This window comes from Mytilus edulis, chromosome 8 (assembly GCF_963676685.1).
Source record: "Mytilus edulis chromosome 8, xbMytEdul2.2, whole genome shotgun sequence".
NCBI classification, from domain to species: domain Eukaryota; kingdom Metazoa; phylum Mollusca; class Bivalvia; order Mytilida; family Mytilidae; genus Mytilus; species Mytilus edulis.
Genome location: NC_092351.1, coordinates 2,211,215 through 2,229,186, shown reverse-complemented (window position 1 = coordinate 2,229,186; position 17,972 = coordinate 2,211,215). Strand labels below are relative to the sequence as shown.

Below are 17,972 nucleotides of genomic sequence, written 5' to 3'. Positions count from 1 at the left end.
AGTGTTCGGGGAGATAACTCTTATATGGTAAAGTATTCGGTTAAGCAGAGTTGGTTTCAAAAGCGTATAGACTGTTCGATATCATGTTCCAAATTTCTAAGCGACATCTTGTGAAACAAAAAAACAGCGAAGGAAAAAAAAGTTGGCGGAAGAAAAAAAAAAATAATAATAATAATAATAATCAGAACAAAACCTATAGGTCTTTCCACGGAAAGGTGGAAAGACCTAATAATAATAATCAGAACAAACCCTATAGGTCTTTCAACTGAAAGGTTGAAAGACCTAATAATCAGAACAAACCCTATAGGTCTTTCAACTGAAAGGTTGAAAGACCTAATAATCAGAACAAACCCTATAGGTCTTTCACCTGAAAGGTTGAAAGACCTAATAATAATTAAAAACCAATTGTTCAAAGAACAATTGAAGGTCTTTCAACCAATAAGGATCTATTTTGATATGAAAATATTAAGATTCAGTTGAAAATGTCAGTTCCTATGGCTTTATGATATAAAAATATGAATTTCAGGCAAAGGTCAAAATCTAGAACGTCCAATTAACCTATGACCTTGACCTCAATTTCAAGGTCATACACCAAGGATCCCAAATCAAAAGACCCTAGGTCTGTATTATGTATGGTTCATGAGTTATATCACTTTACGCAAAATTCTAAATATAAGAGGGGCAAACACTCCCATTTATTGTCTACGCACCCTTGTAACCAAAATTTATAAGTAACGACATGTCGCAACTAACAATTTAGTAAAAATAATTTGTCGAAATCTTATTAAGTAATTGAAAATAAGTGAAAATAAGCAAAAATCAAAATTTTAAATTTGACCTTGACCTTTGACCTTGACCTAATTTTCATTTTTTTGGACCAAGGATCTAAAATCAAAAGACCCTAGGTCTCTATCACTTATGGTTTACCAGTTAGAAATGCATATCACTTATATCATATATAAAAGGGGGGATAGCTCTCATATGGAGTCTCCGGATAGCTTCGGTCAAAATGAAACAGAACATCCTGAGGATATAACGAGCAATTTGGAAAAATAAATTTGTCGGTTTCTTATATGGTTGTGAAGCCTTAGTGGCCACAAGAAAAACAGTGTTCGGGGAGATAACTCTTACAAGGTAAAGGTTATTGTTACGCGGTGTCAATTTCAGAAGCGTAGTAACTGTTCAATATAATATACCAAATATCTAAGCGACATCTTGTGAAACAAAAAAACAGCGAAGGAAAAAAAAGTTGGCGGAAGAAAAAAAATAAAAATAATAATAATAATAATTAAAAACCAATTGTTCAAAGAACAATTGAAGGTCTTTCAACCAATAAGGATCTATTTTGATATGAAAATATTAAAATTCAGTTGAAAATGTCAGTTCCTATGGCTTAATGATGTATAAATATGAATTTTAAGCAAAGGTCAAAATCAAGAACGTCCAATTAAACTATGACCTTGACCTCAATTTCAAGGTCATAGACTAAACATCTCAAATAAAAAGACACTAGTTCCTTAATATGCATGGTTCATGAGTAAAATCACTTTACGCATAATTCTTAATATAAGAGGGGCGAAAACTCCCTTTTATTGTTTACGCACCCTTGCAACCAAAATTTATAAGTTACGACATGTCGCAACTAACAATTTAGTAAAAAAAAATTGTCGATATCTTATAAGGTTAATGAAAAAAGGTGAAAATAAGCCAAAATCAAAATTTAGAATTTGACCTTGACCTTTGACCTTGACCTAATTTTCATTTTTTTGGACCAAGGATCTTAAATCAAAAGACCTTAGGTCTCTATCACTTATAGTTTACCAGTTAGAAATGCATATCACTTATATCATATATAAAAGGGGGGATAACTCTCATATGGAGTCTCCGGATAGCTTCGGTTAAAATGAAACAGAACATCCTAAGGATATAACGAGCAATTTGGAAAAATAAATTTGTCGGTTTCTTATACGGTTGCGAAGGAGTAGTAGCCACAAGAAAAACAGTGTTCGGGGAGATAACTCTTACAAGGTACAGATTTTTGTTACGCGGTGTCAGTTTCAGAAGCGTATTAACTGTTCGATATCATTTACTTTATATCTAAGCGATATCTTGTGAAACAAAAAAACAGCGAAGGAAAAAAAAGTTGGCGGAAGAAAAAAAAATAAAATTAAAAACCAATTGTTCAAAGAACAATTGAAGGTCTTTCAACTAATAAAGATCTATTTTGACATGAAAATATTAAAATTCAGTTAAAAATGTCAGTTCCTATGGCTTTATGATGTATAAATAGGAATTTAAAGCAAAGGTCAAAATCTAGAACGTCCAATTAACCTTTGACCTTGACCTCAATTTCAAGGTCATAGACTTAACATCTCGAATCAAAAGACACTAGTTCCTTAATATGTATGGTTCATGAGTAATATCACTTTACGCATAATTCTAAATATAAGAGAGGCAAAAACTCCCATTTATTGTCTACGCACCCTTCCAATCAAAATTTATGAGTTACGACATGTCGCAACTAACAATTTAGTAAAAATAATTTGTTGAAATCTTATAAAGTTAATGAAAGTAAGTGAAAATAAGCCAAAATCAAAATTTAAAATTTGACCTTGACCTTTGACCTTGACCTAATTTTCATTTTTTTGGACCAAGGATCTTAAATCAAAAGACCCTAGGTCTCTATCACTTATGGTTTACCAGTTAGAAATGCAAATCACTTATATCATATATAAAAGGGGGGATAACTCTCATATGGAATCTCCGGATAGCTTCGGTCCAAATGAAACAGAACATCCTGAGGATATAACGAGCAATTTGGAAAAATAAATTTGTCGGTTTCTTATACGGTTGCGAAGCCTTAGAGATAACAATAAAAACAGTGTTCGGGGAGATAACTCTTATATGGGAAAGTATTCGGTTAAGCAGAGTTGGTTTCAAAAGCGTATAAACTGTTCGATATCATATTTCAAATATCTAAACGACATCTTGCGAAACAAAAATACAGCGAAGGTAAAAAAAGTTGGCGGAAGAAAAAAAAAAATAATAATAATAATAATAATAATTAAAAACCAATTGTTCAAAGAACAATTGAAGGTCTTTCAACCAATAAGGATGTATTTTGATATGAAAATATAAAGATTCAGTTGAAAATGTCAGTTCCTATGGCTTTATGATGTATAAAAATGAATTTCGACCAAAGGTCAAAATCTAGAACTTCCAATTTACCTATGACCTTGACCTCAATTTCAAGGTCATAAACATAGGATCCCAAATCAAAAGACCCTAGGTCTGTATTATGTATGGTTCATGAGTAATATCACTTTATGCATAATTCTTAATATAAGAGGGGCGAAAACTCCCTTTTATTGTTTACGCATCCTCGCAACCAAAATTTATAAGTTACGACATGTCACAACTAACAATTTAGTAAAAAAAAATTGTCAAAATCTTATAAAGTTAACGAGAATAAGTGAAAATAAGCCAAAATCAAAATTTAGAATTTGACCTTGACCTTTGACCTTGACCTAATTTTCATTTTTTTGGACCAATGATCTTAAATCAAAAGACCCTAGGTCTCTATCACTTATGGTTTACCAGTTAGAAATGCATATCACTGATATCATATATAAAAGGGGGGATAACTCTCATATGGAGTCTCCGGATAGCTTCGGTCAAAATGAAACAGAACATCCTGAGGATATAACGAGCAATTTGGAAAAATAAATTTGTCGGTTTCTTATACGGTTGCGAAGCCTTAGTGGCCACAAGAAAATCAGTGTTCGGGGAGATAACTCTTACAAGGTAAAGGTTTTTGCTACGCGGTGTCAGTTTCAGAAGCGCATTAACTGTTCGATATCATATACCAAATATCTAAGCGACATCTTGTGAAACAAAAAAACAGCGAAGGAAAAAAAAGTTGGCGGAAGAAAAAAAATAAAAATAATAATAATAATTAAAAACCAATTGTTCAAAGAACAATTGAAGGTCTTTCAACCAATAAGGATGTATTTTGATATGAAAATATTAAGATTCATTTGAAAATGTCAGTTGCTATGGCTTTATGATATAAAAATATGAATTTGGAGCAAAGGTCAAAATCTAGAACGTCCAATTAACCTATGACCTTGATCTCAATTTCAAGGTCATAAACCAAGGATCCCAAAACAACAGACCCTAGGTTTGTATTATGTATGGTTCATGAGTAATATCACTTTACGCATAATTCTAAATATAAGAGGGGCAAAAACTCCCATTTTTTGTCTACGCACCCTTCCAATCAAAATTTATAAGTTACGACATGTCGCAACTAACAATTTAGTAAAAATAATTTGTCGAAATCTTATAAAGTTAATGAAAATAAGTGAAAATAAGCCAAAATCAAAATTTAGAATTTGACCTTGACCTTTGACCTTGACCTTATTTTCATTTTTTTGGACCAAGGATCTTAAATCAAAAGACCCTAGGTCTCTATCACTTATGGTTTACCAGCTAGAAATGCATATCACTTATATCATATATAAAAGGGGGGATAACTCTCATATGGAGTCTCCGGATAGCTTCGGTCAAAATGAAACAGAACATCCTGAGGATATAACGAGCAACTTTGAAAAATAAATTTGTCGGTTTCTTATACAGTTGCGAAGCCTTAGAGGACACAAGAAAAACAGTGTTCGGGGAGATAACTCTTACAAGGTAAAGTTTTTTGTTACGCGGTGTCAGTTTCAGAAGCGTATTAACTGTTCGATATCATATACCTTATATCTAAGCGACATCTTGTGAAACAAAAAAACAGCGAAGGAAAAAAAAGTTGGCGGAAGAAAAAAAAAAAAAATAATAATAATAATAATAATCAGAACAAACCCTATAGGTCTTTCACCTGAAAGGTTGAAAGACCTAATAATAATAATAATAATCAGAACAAACCCTATAGGTCTTTCACCTGAAAGGTTGAAAGACCTAATAATAATCAGAACAAAACCTATAGGTCTTTCAACTGAAAGGTTGAAAGACCTAATTAAAAACCAATTGTTCAAAGAACAATTGAAGGTCTTTCAACCAATAAGGATCTATTTTGATATGAAAATATTAAGATTCAGTTGAAAATGTCAGTTGCTATGGCTTTATGATATGAAAGTATGAATTTCGAGCAAAGGTCAAAATCTAGAACGTCCAATTAACCTATGACCTTGACCCCAATTTCAAGGTCATAAACCAAGGATCCCAAATCAAAAGACCCTAGGTCAGTAGTATGTATGGTTCATGAGTAATATCACTTTATGCATAATTCTACATATAAGAGGGGCAAAAACTCCCGTTTATTGTCTAGACACCCTTCCAATCAAAAATTTTAAGTTACGACATGTCGAAACTAACAATTTAGTAAAAAGAATTTGTCGAATTTCTAATAAAGTTAATGAGAATAAGTGAAAATAAGCCAAAATCAAAATTTAGAATTTGACCTTGACCTTTGACCTTGACCTAATTTTCATTTTTTTGGACCAAGGATCTTAAATCAAAAGACCCTAGGTCTCTATCACTTATAGTTTACCAGTTAGAAATGCATATCACTGATATCATATATAAAAGGGGGGATAACTCTCATATGGAGTCTCCGGATAGCTTCGGTTGAAATGAAACAGAACATCCTAAGGATATAACGAGCAATTTGGAAAAATAAATTTGTCGGTTTCTTATACGGTTGCGAAGGAGTAGTGGCCACAAGAAAAACAGTGTTCGGGGAGATAACTCTTACAAGGTAAAGTTTTTTGTTACGCGGTGTCAGTTTCAGAGGCGTATTAACTGTTCGATATCATTTACCTTATATCTTAGCGATATCTTGTGAAACAAAAAAACAGCGAAGGAAAAAAAAAGTTGGCGGAAGAAAAAAAAAAAAAATAATAATAATAATCAGAACAAACCCTATAGGTCTTTCACCTGAAAGGTTGAAAGACCTAATAATAATAATAATAATCAGAACAAACCCTATAGGTCTTTCAACTGAAAGGTTGAAAGACCTAATTAAAAACCAATTGTTCAAAGAACAATTGAAGGTCTTTCAACTAATAAAGATCTATTTTGATATGAAAATATTAAAATTCAGTTAAAAATGTCAGTTCCTATGGCTTTATGATGTATAAATATGAATTTAAAGCAAAGGTCAAAATCTAGAACGTCCAATTAACCTTTGACCTTGACCTCAATTTCAAGGTCATAGACTTAACATCTCGAATCAAAAGACACTAGTTCCTTAATATGTATGGTTCATGAGTAATATCACTTTACGCATAATTATAAATATAATAGGGGCGAAAACTCCCATTTATTGTCTACGCACCCTTGCAACCAAAATTTATAAGTTACGACATGTCGCAACTAACAATTTAGTCAAAATAATTTGTCGATATCTTATAAGGTTAATGAAAATAAGTGAAAATAAGCCCAAATCAAAATTTAGAATTTGACCTTGACCTTTGACCTTGACCTAATTTTCATTTTTTTGGACCAAGGATCTTAAATCAAAAGACCCTGGGTCTCTATCACTTATGGTTTACCAGTTAGAAATGCATATCACCTATATCATATACAAAAGGGGGGATAACGCTCATATGGAGTCTCCGGATAGCTTCGGTCAAAATAAAACAGAACATCCTGAGGATATAACGAGCAATTTGGAAAAATAAATTTGTCGGTTTCTTAAACGGTTGTGAAGATTAAGCGATAACAAAAAAAACAGTGTTCGGGGAGATAACTCTTATATGGGAAAGTATTGGGTTTCGCGGTGTCAGTTTCGAAAGCGCATAAACTGTTCGATATCATATTTCATTTATCTAAGCGACATCTTGCGAAACAAAAAAACAGCGAAGGAAAAAAATGTTGGCGGAAGAAAAAAAATAATAATAATAATAATAATTAAAAACCAATTGTTCAGAGAACAATTGAAGGTCTTTCCACTAGTAAAGATCTATTTTGATATTGAAATATGAAAAATCAGTTTAAAATGTTAGTTCCTATGGCTTTGTGATGTATTAATATGAATTCAAAGCAAAGGTCAAAATCTAGAACGTCCTATTAGCCTACGACCTTGACCTCAATTTCAAGGTCACAAACCAAGGACCTTAAATCAAAAGACCCTAGGTCTTTAATATGTTTGGTTAATGAGTAATATCACTTTACGCATAATTCTAAATGTAAGATGGGCAAAAACTCCCAATTATTGTCTGCGCACCCTTTCAATCAAAATATACAAGTAAGAACATGTCGCAACTAGCAATTTATGAAAAATTATTTGTCGAAATGTCATACGGTATTTGAAAATAAGTGAAAATAAGCCAAAATCAAAATTTAGAATATGACCTTGACCTTTGACCTTGACCTTATTTTCATTTTTTGGGACCAAGGACCTCAAATCTAAAGACCCTAGGTCTCTATCACTTATGGTTTACCATTTAGAAATGCATATCACTTAATTTAATAGAAAAGGGGGAATAACTCTCATATGGAGTTTCCGGATAGCTTCAGTTAAAATTAAAATCCTAATCCTGAAGATGTAACGAGCAATTTGGTAAAATAAATTTGTCGTAATCTTTTATGGTTGCGAAGGAGTAGTGGCCACAAGAAAAACAGTGTTTGGGGAGATAACTCTTACAACATAAAGTATTTGTTTACGCAGTTGTCAGTTTTTAAAGCGCATACACTTTACGATATCATATTCTAAATATCTAAGCGACATCTTTTGAAACATCAATATTACGAAAGAAAAGAATTAGGCGGAAGAAAAAAAATAATAATAATTAAAAACCAATTGTTCAAAGAACAATTGAAGGTCTTTCAACCAATAAGGATCTATTTAGATATGAAAATATTAAAATTCAGTTGAAAATGTCAGTTCTTATGGCTTAATGATGTATAAATATGAATTTTAATCAAAGGTCAAAATCTAGAACGTCCAATTAACCTATGACCTTGACCTCAATTTCAAGGTCATAGACTAAACATCTCAAATAAAAAGACACTAGTTCCTTAATATGTATGGTTCATGAGTAAAATCACTTTACGCATAATTCTTAATATAAGAGGGGCGAAAACTCCCTTTTATTGTTTACGCACCCTCGCAACCAAAATTTATAAGTTACGACATGTCGCAACTAACAATTTAGTAAAAACAAATTGTCGATATCTTATAAGGTTAATGAAAAAAGGTGAAAATAAGCCAAAATCAAAATTAAGAATTTGACCTTGACCTAATTTTCATTTTTTTGGACCAAGGATCTTCAATCAAAAGACCCTAGGTCTCTATCACTTATAGTTTACCAGTTAGAAATGCATATCACTGATATCATATATAAAAGGGGGGATAACTCTCATATGGAGTCTCCGGATAGCTTCCGTTGAAATGAAACAGAACATCCTAAGGATATAACAAGCAATTTGGAAAAATAAATTTGTCGGTTTCTTATACGGTTGCGAAGTAGTAGTGGCCACAAGAAAAACAGTGTTTGGGGAGATAACTCTTACAAGGTAAAGGTTTTTGTTACGCGGTGTCAGTTTCAGAAGCGCATTAACTGTTCGATATCATATACCAAATATCTAAGCGACATCTTGTGAAACAAAAAAACAGCGAAGGAAAAAAAAGTTGGCGGAAGAAAAAAAAATAAAAAAATAATAATAATAATTAAAAACCAATTGTTCAAAGAACAATTGAAGGTCTTTCAACCAAAATGGATCTATTTTGATATGAAAACATTAAAATTCAGTAGAAAATGTCAGTTCCTATGGCTTAATGGTGTAAAAATATGAATTTCAAGCAAAGGTCAAAATCTAGAACGTAAAATTAACCTATGACCTTGAACTCAATTTCAAGGTCATAAACCAAGGAACCTAAATCAAAAGACCCTAGGTTTGTATTATGTATGGTTCATGAACAATATCACTTTACGCTAAACTCTAAATATAAGAGGGGCATAAACTCCCATTTATTGTCTGCACACCCTTCCAATCTAAATTTATAAGTAACGACATGTCCCAACTAACAATTTAGTATAGATAATTTGTCGAAAACTTAAAAAGTTAATGAAAATAAGTGAAAATAAGCCGAAATCAAAATTTAGAATTTGACCTTGACCTTTGACCTTGACCTAATTTTCATTTTTTTGGACCAAGAATCTTAAATCCAAAGACCCTAGGTCTTTATCACTTATAGTTTACCAGTTAGAAATGCATATCACTTATATCATATATAAAAGGGGGGATAACTCTCATATGGAGTCTCCGGATAGCTTCGGTCAAAATGAAACAGAACATCCTTAGGATGTAACAAGCAATTTGGTAAAATAAATTTGTCGTAATCTTTTACGGTTGCGAAGGAGTAGTGGCCACAAGAAAAACAGTGTTTGGGGAGATAACTCTTAGAAGGTAAAGGTTTTTGTTACACGGTGTCAGTTTCAGAAGCGCATTAACTGTTCGATATCATATACCAAATATCTAAGCGACATCTTGTGAAACAAAAAAACAGCGAAGGAAAAAAAAGTTGGCGGAAGAAAAAAAAAAAAAATAATAATAATTAAAAACCAATTGTTCAGAGAACAATTGAAGGTCTTTCAACCAATAAGGATCTATTTAGATATGAAAATATTAAAATTCAGTTGAAAATGTCAGTTCCTATGGCTTAATGATGTATAAATATGAATTTCAAGCAAAGGTCAAAATCTAGAACGTCCAATTAACCTATGACCTTGACCTCAATTTCAAGGTCATAGACTAAACATCTCAAATAAAAAGACACTAGTTCCTTAATATGTATGGTTCATGAGTAAAATCACTTTACGCATAATTCTTAATATAAGAGGGGCGAAAACTCCCTTTTATTGTTTACGCACCCTCGCAACCAAAATTTATAAGTTACGACATGTCGCAACTAACAATTTAGTAAAAAAAAATTGTCGATATCTTATAAGGTTAATGAAAAAAGGTGAAAATAAGCCAAAATCAAAATTAAGAATTTGACCTTGACCTTTGACCTTGACCTAATTTTCATTTTTTTTTACCAAGGATCTTAAATCAAAAGACCCTAGGTCTCTATCACTTATAGTTTACCAGTTAGAAATGCATATCACTGATATCATATATAAAAGGGGGGATAACTCTCATATGGAGTCTCCGGATAGCTTCCGTTGAAATGAAACAGAACATCCTGAGGATATAACGAGCAATTTGGAAAAATAAATTTGTCGGTTTCTTATACGGTTGCGAAGTAGTAGTGGCCACAAGAAAAACAGTGTTTGGGGAGATAACTCTTACAAGGTAAAGGTTTTTGTTACGCGGTGTCAGTTTCAGAAGCGCATTAACTGTTCGATATAATATACCAAATATCTAAGCGACATCTTGTGAAACAAAAAAACAGCGAAGGAAAAAAAAGTTGGCGGAAGAAAAAAAAAAAAAAAAATAATAATAATAATAATAATCAGAACAAACCCTATAGGTCTTTCACCTGAAAGGTTGAAAGACCTAATAATAATTAAAAACCAATTGTTCAGAGAACAATTGAAGGTCTTTCAACCAATAAGGATCTATTTAGATATGAAAATATTAAAATTCAGTTGAAAATGTCAGTTCCTATGGCTTAATGATGTATAAATATGAATTTTAAGCAAAGGTCAAAATCTAGAACGTCCAATTAACCTATGACCTTGACCTCAATTTCAAGGTCATAGACTAAACATCTCAAATAAAAAGACACTAGTTCCTTAATATGTATGGTTCATGAGTAAAATCACTTTACGCATAATTCTTAATATAAGAGGGGCGAAAACTCCCTTTTATTGTTTACGCACCCTCGCAACCAAAATTTATAAGTTACGACATGTCGCAACTAACAATTTAGTTAAAAGAAATTGTCGATATCTTATAAGGTTAATGAAAAAAGGTGAAAATAAGCCAAAATCAAAATTAAGAATTTGACCTTGACCTTTGACCTTGACCTAATTTTCATTTTTTTGGACCAAGGATCTTAAATCTAAAGACCCTAGGTCTCTATCACTTATGGTTTACCAGTTAGATATGCATATCACTTATATCATATAAAAAGGGGGGATAACTCTCATATGGAGTCTCCGTATAGCTTCGGTCAAAATAAAACAGATTATCCTGAGGATTTAACGAGCAATTTGGAAAAATAAATTTGTCGGTTTTTTATACGGTTGCAAAGCCTTAGAGGACACAAGAAAAACAGTGTTCGGGGAGATAACTCTTACAAGGTGAAATTTTTTGTTACGCGGTGTCAGTTTCAGAAGCGTATTAACTGTTCGATATCATATACCATATATCTAAGCGACATCTTGTGAAACAAAAAAACAGCGAAGGAAAAAAAAATTGGCGGAAGAAAAAAAAAAAAAAAAAAATAATAATAATAATAATAATAATTAAAAACCAATAGTTCAAAGAACAATTGAAGGTCTTTCAACCAATAAGGATCTATTTAGATATGAAAATATTAAAATTCAGTTGAAAATGTCAGTTCCTATGGCTTAATGATGTATAAATATGAATTTTAAGCAAAGGTCAAAATCTAGAACGTCCAATTTACCTATGACCTTGACCTCAATTTCAAGGTCATAGACTAAACATCTCAAATAAAAAGACACTAGTTCCTTAATATGTATGGTTCATGAGTAAAATCACTTTACGCATAATTCTTAATATAAGAGGGGCGAAAACTCCCTTTTATTGTTTACGCACCCTCGCAACCAAAATTTATAAGTTACGACATGTCGCAACTAACAATTTAGTAAAAAGAAATTGTCGATATCTTATAAGGTTAATGAAAAAAGGTGAAAATAAGCCAAAATCAAAATTAAGAATTTGACCTTGACCTTTGACCTTGACCTCATTTAATTTTTTTTGGACCAAGGATCTTAAATCAAAAGTCCCTAGGTCTCTATCACTTATGGTTTACCAGCTAGAAATGCATATCACTTATATCATATATAAAAGGGGGGATAACTCTCATATGGAGTCTCCGGATAGCTTCGGTCAAAATGAAACAGAACATCCTGAGGATATAACGAGCAATTTTGAAAAATAAATTTGTCGGTTTCTTATACGGTTGCGAAGCCTTAGAGGACACAAGAAAAACAGTGTTCGGGGAGATAACTCTTACAAGGTAAAGTTTTTTGTTACGCGGTGTCAGTTTCAGAAGCGTATTAACTGTTCGATATCATATACCTTATATCTAAGCGACATCTTGTGAAACAAAAAAACAGCGAAGGAAAAAAAAGTTGGCGGAAGAAAAAAAATAAAAATAATAATAATAATTAAAAACCAATTGTTCAAAGAACAATTGAAGGTCTTTCAACCAATAAGGGTGTATTTTGATATGAAAATATAAAGATTCAGTTGAAAATGTCAGTTCCTATGGCTTTATGATGTATAAAAATGAATTTCGACCAAAGGTCAAAATCTAGAACGTCCAATTTACCTATGACCTTGACCTCAATTTCAAGGTCATAAACATAGGATCCCAAATCAAAAGACCCTAGGTCTGTATTATGTATGGTTCATGAGTAATATCACTTTACGCATAATTCTAAATATAAGAGGGGCGAAAACTCCCATTTATTGTCTACGCACCCTTGTAACCAAAATTTATAAGTAACGACATGTCGCAACTAACAATTTAGTAAAAACAATTTGTCGAAATCTTATAAAGTTAATGAAAATAAGTGAAAATAAGCCAAAATCAAAATTTAGAATTTGACCTTGACCTTTGACCTTGACCTTATTTTCATTTTTTTGGACCAAGGATCTTAAATCAAAAGACCCTAGGTCTCTATCACTTATGGTTTACCAGTTAGAAATGCATATCACTTATATCATATATAAAAGGGGGGATAACTCTCATATGGAGTCTCCGGATAGCTTCGGTCAAAATGAAACAGAACATCCTGAGGATATAACGAGCAATTTTGAAAAATAAATTTGTCGGTTTCTTATACGGTTGTGAAGCCTTAGAGGACACAAGAAAAACAGTGTTCGGGGAGATAACTCTTACAAGGTAAAGTTTTTTGTTACGCGGTGTCCGTTTCAAAAGCGTATGCAATGTTCGATTTCACATACCATATATCTAAGCGACATCTTGTGAAACAAAAAAACAGCGAAGGAAAAAAAAGTTGGCGGAAGAAAAAAAAAAAAAATAATAATAATAATCAGAACAAACCCTATAGGTCTTTCACCTGAAAGGTTGAAAGACCTAATAATAATAATAATCAGAACGAATTCAATAGGTCTTTCAACAGAAAGGTTGAAAGACCTAATAATTAAAAACCAATTGTTCAGAGAACAATTGAAGGTCTTTCAACCAATAAGGATCTATTTAGATATGAAAATATTAAAATTCAGTTGAAAATGTCAGTTCCTATGGCTTAATGATGTATAAATATGAATTTTAAGCAAAGGTCAAAATCTAGAACGTCCAATTAACCTATGACCTTGACCTCAATTTCAAGGTCATAGACTAAACATCTCAAATAAAAAGACACTAGTTCCTTAATATGTATGGTTCATGAGTAAAATCACTTTACGCATAATTCTTAATATAAGAGGGGCGAAAACTCCCTTTTATTGTTTACGCACCCTCGCAACCAAAATTTATAAGTTACGACATGTCGCAACTAACAATTTAGTTAAAAGAAATTGTCGATATCTTATAAGGTTAATGAAAAAAGGTGAAAATAAGCCAAAATCAAAATTAAGAATTTGACCTTGACCTTTGACCTTGACCTAATTTTCATTTTTTTGGACCAAGGATCTTAAATCAAAAGACCCTAGGTCTCTATCACTTATAGTTTACCAGTTAGAAATGCATATCACTGATATCATATATAAAAGGGGGGATAACTCTCATATGGAGTCTCCGGATAGCTTCCGTTGAAATGAAACAGAACATCCTAAGGATATAACGAGCAATTTGGAAAAATAAATTTGTCGTTTTCTTATACGGTTGCGAAGTAGTAGTGGCCACAAGAAAAACAGTGTTTGGGGAGATAACTCTTACAAGGTAAAGGATTTTGTTACGCGGTGTCAGTTTCAGAAGCGCATTAACTGTTCGATATCATATACCAAATATCTAAGCGAGATCTTGTGAAACAAAAAAACAGGGAAGGAAAAAAAGTTGGCGGAAGAAAAAAAAAAAAAAAAATAATAATAATAATAATAATTAAAAACCAATTGTTCAGAGAACAATTGAAGGTCTTTCAACCAATAAGGATCTATTTAGATATGAAAATATTAAAATTCAGTTGAAAATGTCAGTTCCTATGGCTTAATGATGTATAAATATGAATTTTAAGCAAAGGTCAAAATCTAGAACGTCCAATTAACCTATGACCTTGACCTCAATTTCAAGGTCATAGACTAAACATCTCAAATAAAAAGACACTAGTTCCTTAATATGTATGGTTCATGAGTAAAATCACTTTACGCATAATTCTTAAAATAAGAGGGGCGAAAACTCCCTTTTATTGTTTACGCACCCTCGCAACCAAAATTTATAAGTTACGACATGTCGCAACTAACAATTTAGTAAAAAAAAATTGTCGATATCTTATAAGGTTACTGAAAAAAGGTGAAAAAAAGACAAAATCAAAATTAAGAATTTGACCTTGACCTTTGACCTTGACCTTATTTTCATTTTTTTGGACCAAGGATCTTTAATCAAAAGACCCTGGGTCTCTATCACTTATAGTTTACCAGTTAGAAATGCATATCACTGATATCATATATAAAAGGGGGGATAACTCTCATATGGAGTCTCCGGATAGCTTCCGTTGAAATGAAACAGAACATCCTAAGGATATAACGAGCAATTTGGAAAAATAAATTTGTCGGTTTCTTATACGGTTGCGAAGTAGTAGTGGCCACAAGAAAAACAGTGTTTGGGGAGATAACTCTTACAAGGTAAAGGTTTTTGTTACGCGGTGTCAGTTTCAGAAGCGCATTAACTGTTCGATATCATATACCAAATATCTAAGCGACATCTTGTGAAACAAAAAAACAGCGAAGGAAAAAAAAGTTGGCGGAAGAAAAAAAAAAAAAAAAATAATAATAATAATCAGAACAAACCCTATAGGTCTTTCAACTGAAAGGTTGAAAGACCTAATAATCAGAACAAATACAATAGGTCTTTCAACAGAAAAGTTGAAAGACCTAATAATAATAATAATCAGAACAAATACAATAGGTCTTTCACCTGAAAGGTTGAAAGACCTAATAATTAAAAACCAATTGTTCAAAGAACAATTGAAGGTCTTTCAACCAATAAGGATCTTTTTTGATATGAAAATATTAAGATTCAGTTGAAAATGTCAGTTGCTATGTCTTTATGATATAAAAATATGAATTTGGAGCAAAGGTCAAAATCTAGAACGTCCAATTAACCTATGACCTTGACCTCAATTTCAAGGTCATAAACCAAGGATCCCAAAACAACAGACCCTAGGTTTGTATTATGTATGGTTCATGAGTAATATCACTTTACGCATAATTCTAAATATAAGAGGGTCAAAAACTCCCATTTATGGTCTACGCACCCTTCCAATCAAAATTTACAAGTTACGACATGTCGCAACTAACAATTTGGTAAAAAAAAAATGTCGAAATCTTATAAAGTTAATGAAAATAAGTGAAAATAAGCCAAAATCAAAATTTAGAATTTGACCTTGACCTTTGAACTTGACCTAATTTTCATTTTTTTGGACCAAGGATCTTAAATCTAAAGACCCTAGGTCTCTATCACTTATGGTTTACCAGTTAGAAATGCATATCACTTATGTCATATATAAAAGGGGGGATAACTCTCATATGGAGTCTCCTGATAGCTTCGGTCAAAATAAAACAGATCATCCTGAGGATATAACGAGCAATTTGGAAAAATAAATTTGTTGGTTTCTTTTACGGTTGCGAAGCCTTAGTGGCCACAAGAAAAACAGTGTTCGGGGAGATAACTCTTACAAGGTAAAGGTTTTTGTTACGCGGTGTCAATTTCAGAAGCGCATAAACTGTTCGATATCATATACCAAATATCTAAGCGACATCTTGTGAAACAAAAAAACAGCGAAGGAAAAAAAAGTTGGCGGAAGAAAAAAAATAAAAATAATAATAATAATAATTAAAAACCAATTGTTCAAAGAACAATTGAAGGTCTTTCAACCAATAAGGATCTATTTAGATATGAAAATATTAAAATTCAGTTGAAAATGTCAGTTCCTATGGCTTAATGATGTATAAATATGAATTTTAAGCAAAGGTCAAAATCTAGAACGTCCAATTAACCTATGACCTTGACCTCAATTTCAAGGTCATAGACTAAACATCTCAAATAAAAAGACACTAGTTCCTTAATATGTATGGTTCATGAGTAAAATCACTTTACGCATAATTCTTAATATAAGAGGGGCGAAAACTCCCTTTTATTGTTTACGCACCCTCGCAACCAAAATTTATAAGTTACGACATGTCGCAACTAACAATTTAGTTAAAAGAAATTGTCGATATCTTATAAGGTTAATGAAAAAAGGTGAAAATAAGCCAAAATCAAAATTAAGAATTTGACCTTGACCTTTGACCTTGACCTAATTTTCATTTTTTTGGACCAAGGATCTTAAATCAAAAGACCCTAGGTCTCTATCACTTATAGTTTACCAGTTAGAAATGCATATCACTGATATCATATATAAAAGGGGGGATAACTCTCATATGGAGTCTCCGGATAGCTTCCGTTGAAATGAAACAGAACATCCTAAGGATATAACGAGCAATTTGGAAAAATAAATTTGTCGTTTTCTTATACGGTTGCGAAGTAGTAGTGGCCACAAGAAAAACAGTGTTTGGGGAGATAACTCTTACAAGGTAAAGGATTTTGTTACGCGGTGTCAGTTTCAGAAGCGCATTAACTGTTCGATATCATATACCAAATATCTAAGCGAGATCTTGTGAAACAAAAAAACAGGGAAGGAAAAAAAGTTGGCGGAAGAAAAAAAAAAAAAAAAATAATAATAATAATAATAATAATAATTAAAAACCAATTGTTCAAAGAACAATTGAAGGTCTTTCAACCAATAAGGATCTATTAAGATATGAAAATATTAAAATTCAGATGAAAATTTCAGTTCCTATGGCTTAATGATGTATAAATATGAATTTTAAGCAAAGGTCAAAATCTAGAACGTCCAATTAACCTATGACCTTGACCTCAATTTCAAGGTCATAGACTAAACATCTCAAATAAAAAGACACTAGTTCCTTAATATGTATGGTTCATGATTAAAATCACTTTACGCATAATTCTTAATATAAGAGGGGCGAAAACTCCCTTTTATTGTTTACGCACCCTCGCAACCAAAATTTATAAGTTACGACATGTCGCAACTAACAATTTAGTAAAAAAAAATTGTCGATATCTTATAAGGTTAATGAAAAAAGGTGAAAATAAGCCAAAATCAAAATTAAGAATTTGACCTTGACCTTTGACCTTGACCTAATTTTCATTTTTTTGGACCAAGGATCTTAAATCAAAAGACTCTAGGTCTCTATCACTTATAGTTTACCAGTTAGAAATGCATATCACTGATATCATATATAAAAGGGGGGATAACTCTCATATGGAGTCTCCGGATAGCTTCCGTTGAAATGAAACAGAACATCCTAAGGATATAACGAGCAATTTGGAAAAATAAATTTGTCGGTTTCTTATACGGTTGCGAAGTAGTAGTGGCCACAAGAAAAACAGTGTTTGGGGAGATAACTCTTACAAGGTAAAGGTTTTTGTTACGCGGTGTCAGTTTCAGAAGCGCATTAACTGTTCGATATCATATACCAAATATCTAAGCGACATCTTGTGAAACAAAAAAACAGCGAAGGAAAAAAAAGTTGGCGGAAGAAAAAAAAAAAAAATAATAATAAATATAAATCAATTGCTT

General features: G+C 32.0%; 1 protein-coding gene across 5 annotated transcripts in view; it reads left to right on the top strand.

Annotated features, from left to right (window-relative positions):
• The window catches only part of LOC139484599 (uncharacterized), a 231,826-nt gene that overhangs the window by 106,961 nt on the left and 106,893 nt on the right, over positions 1-17,972 (top strand). The gene's annotated exons all lie outside the window — the stretch shown is intronic.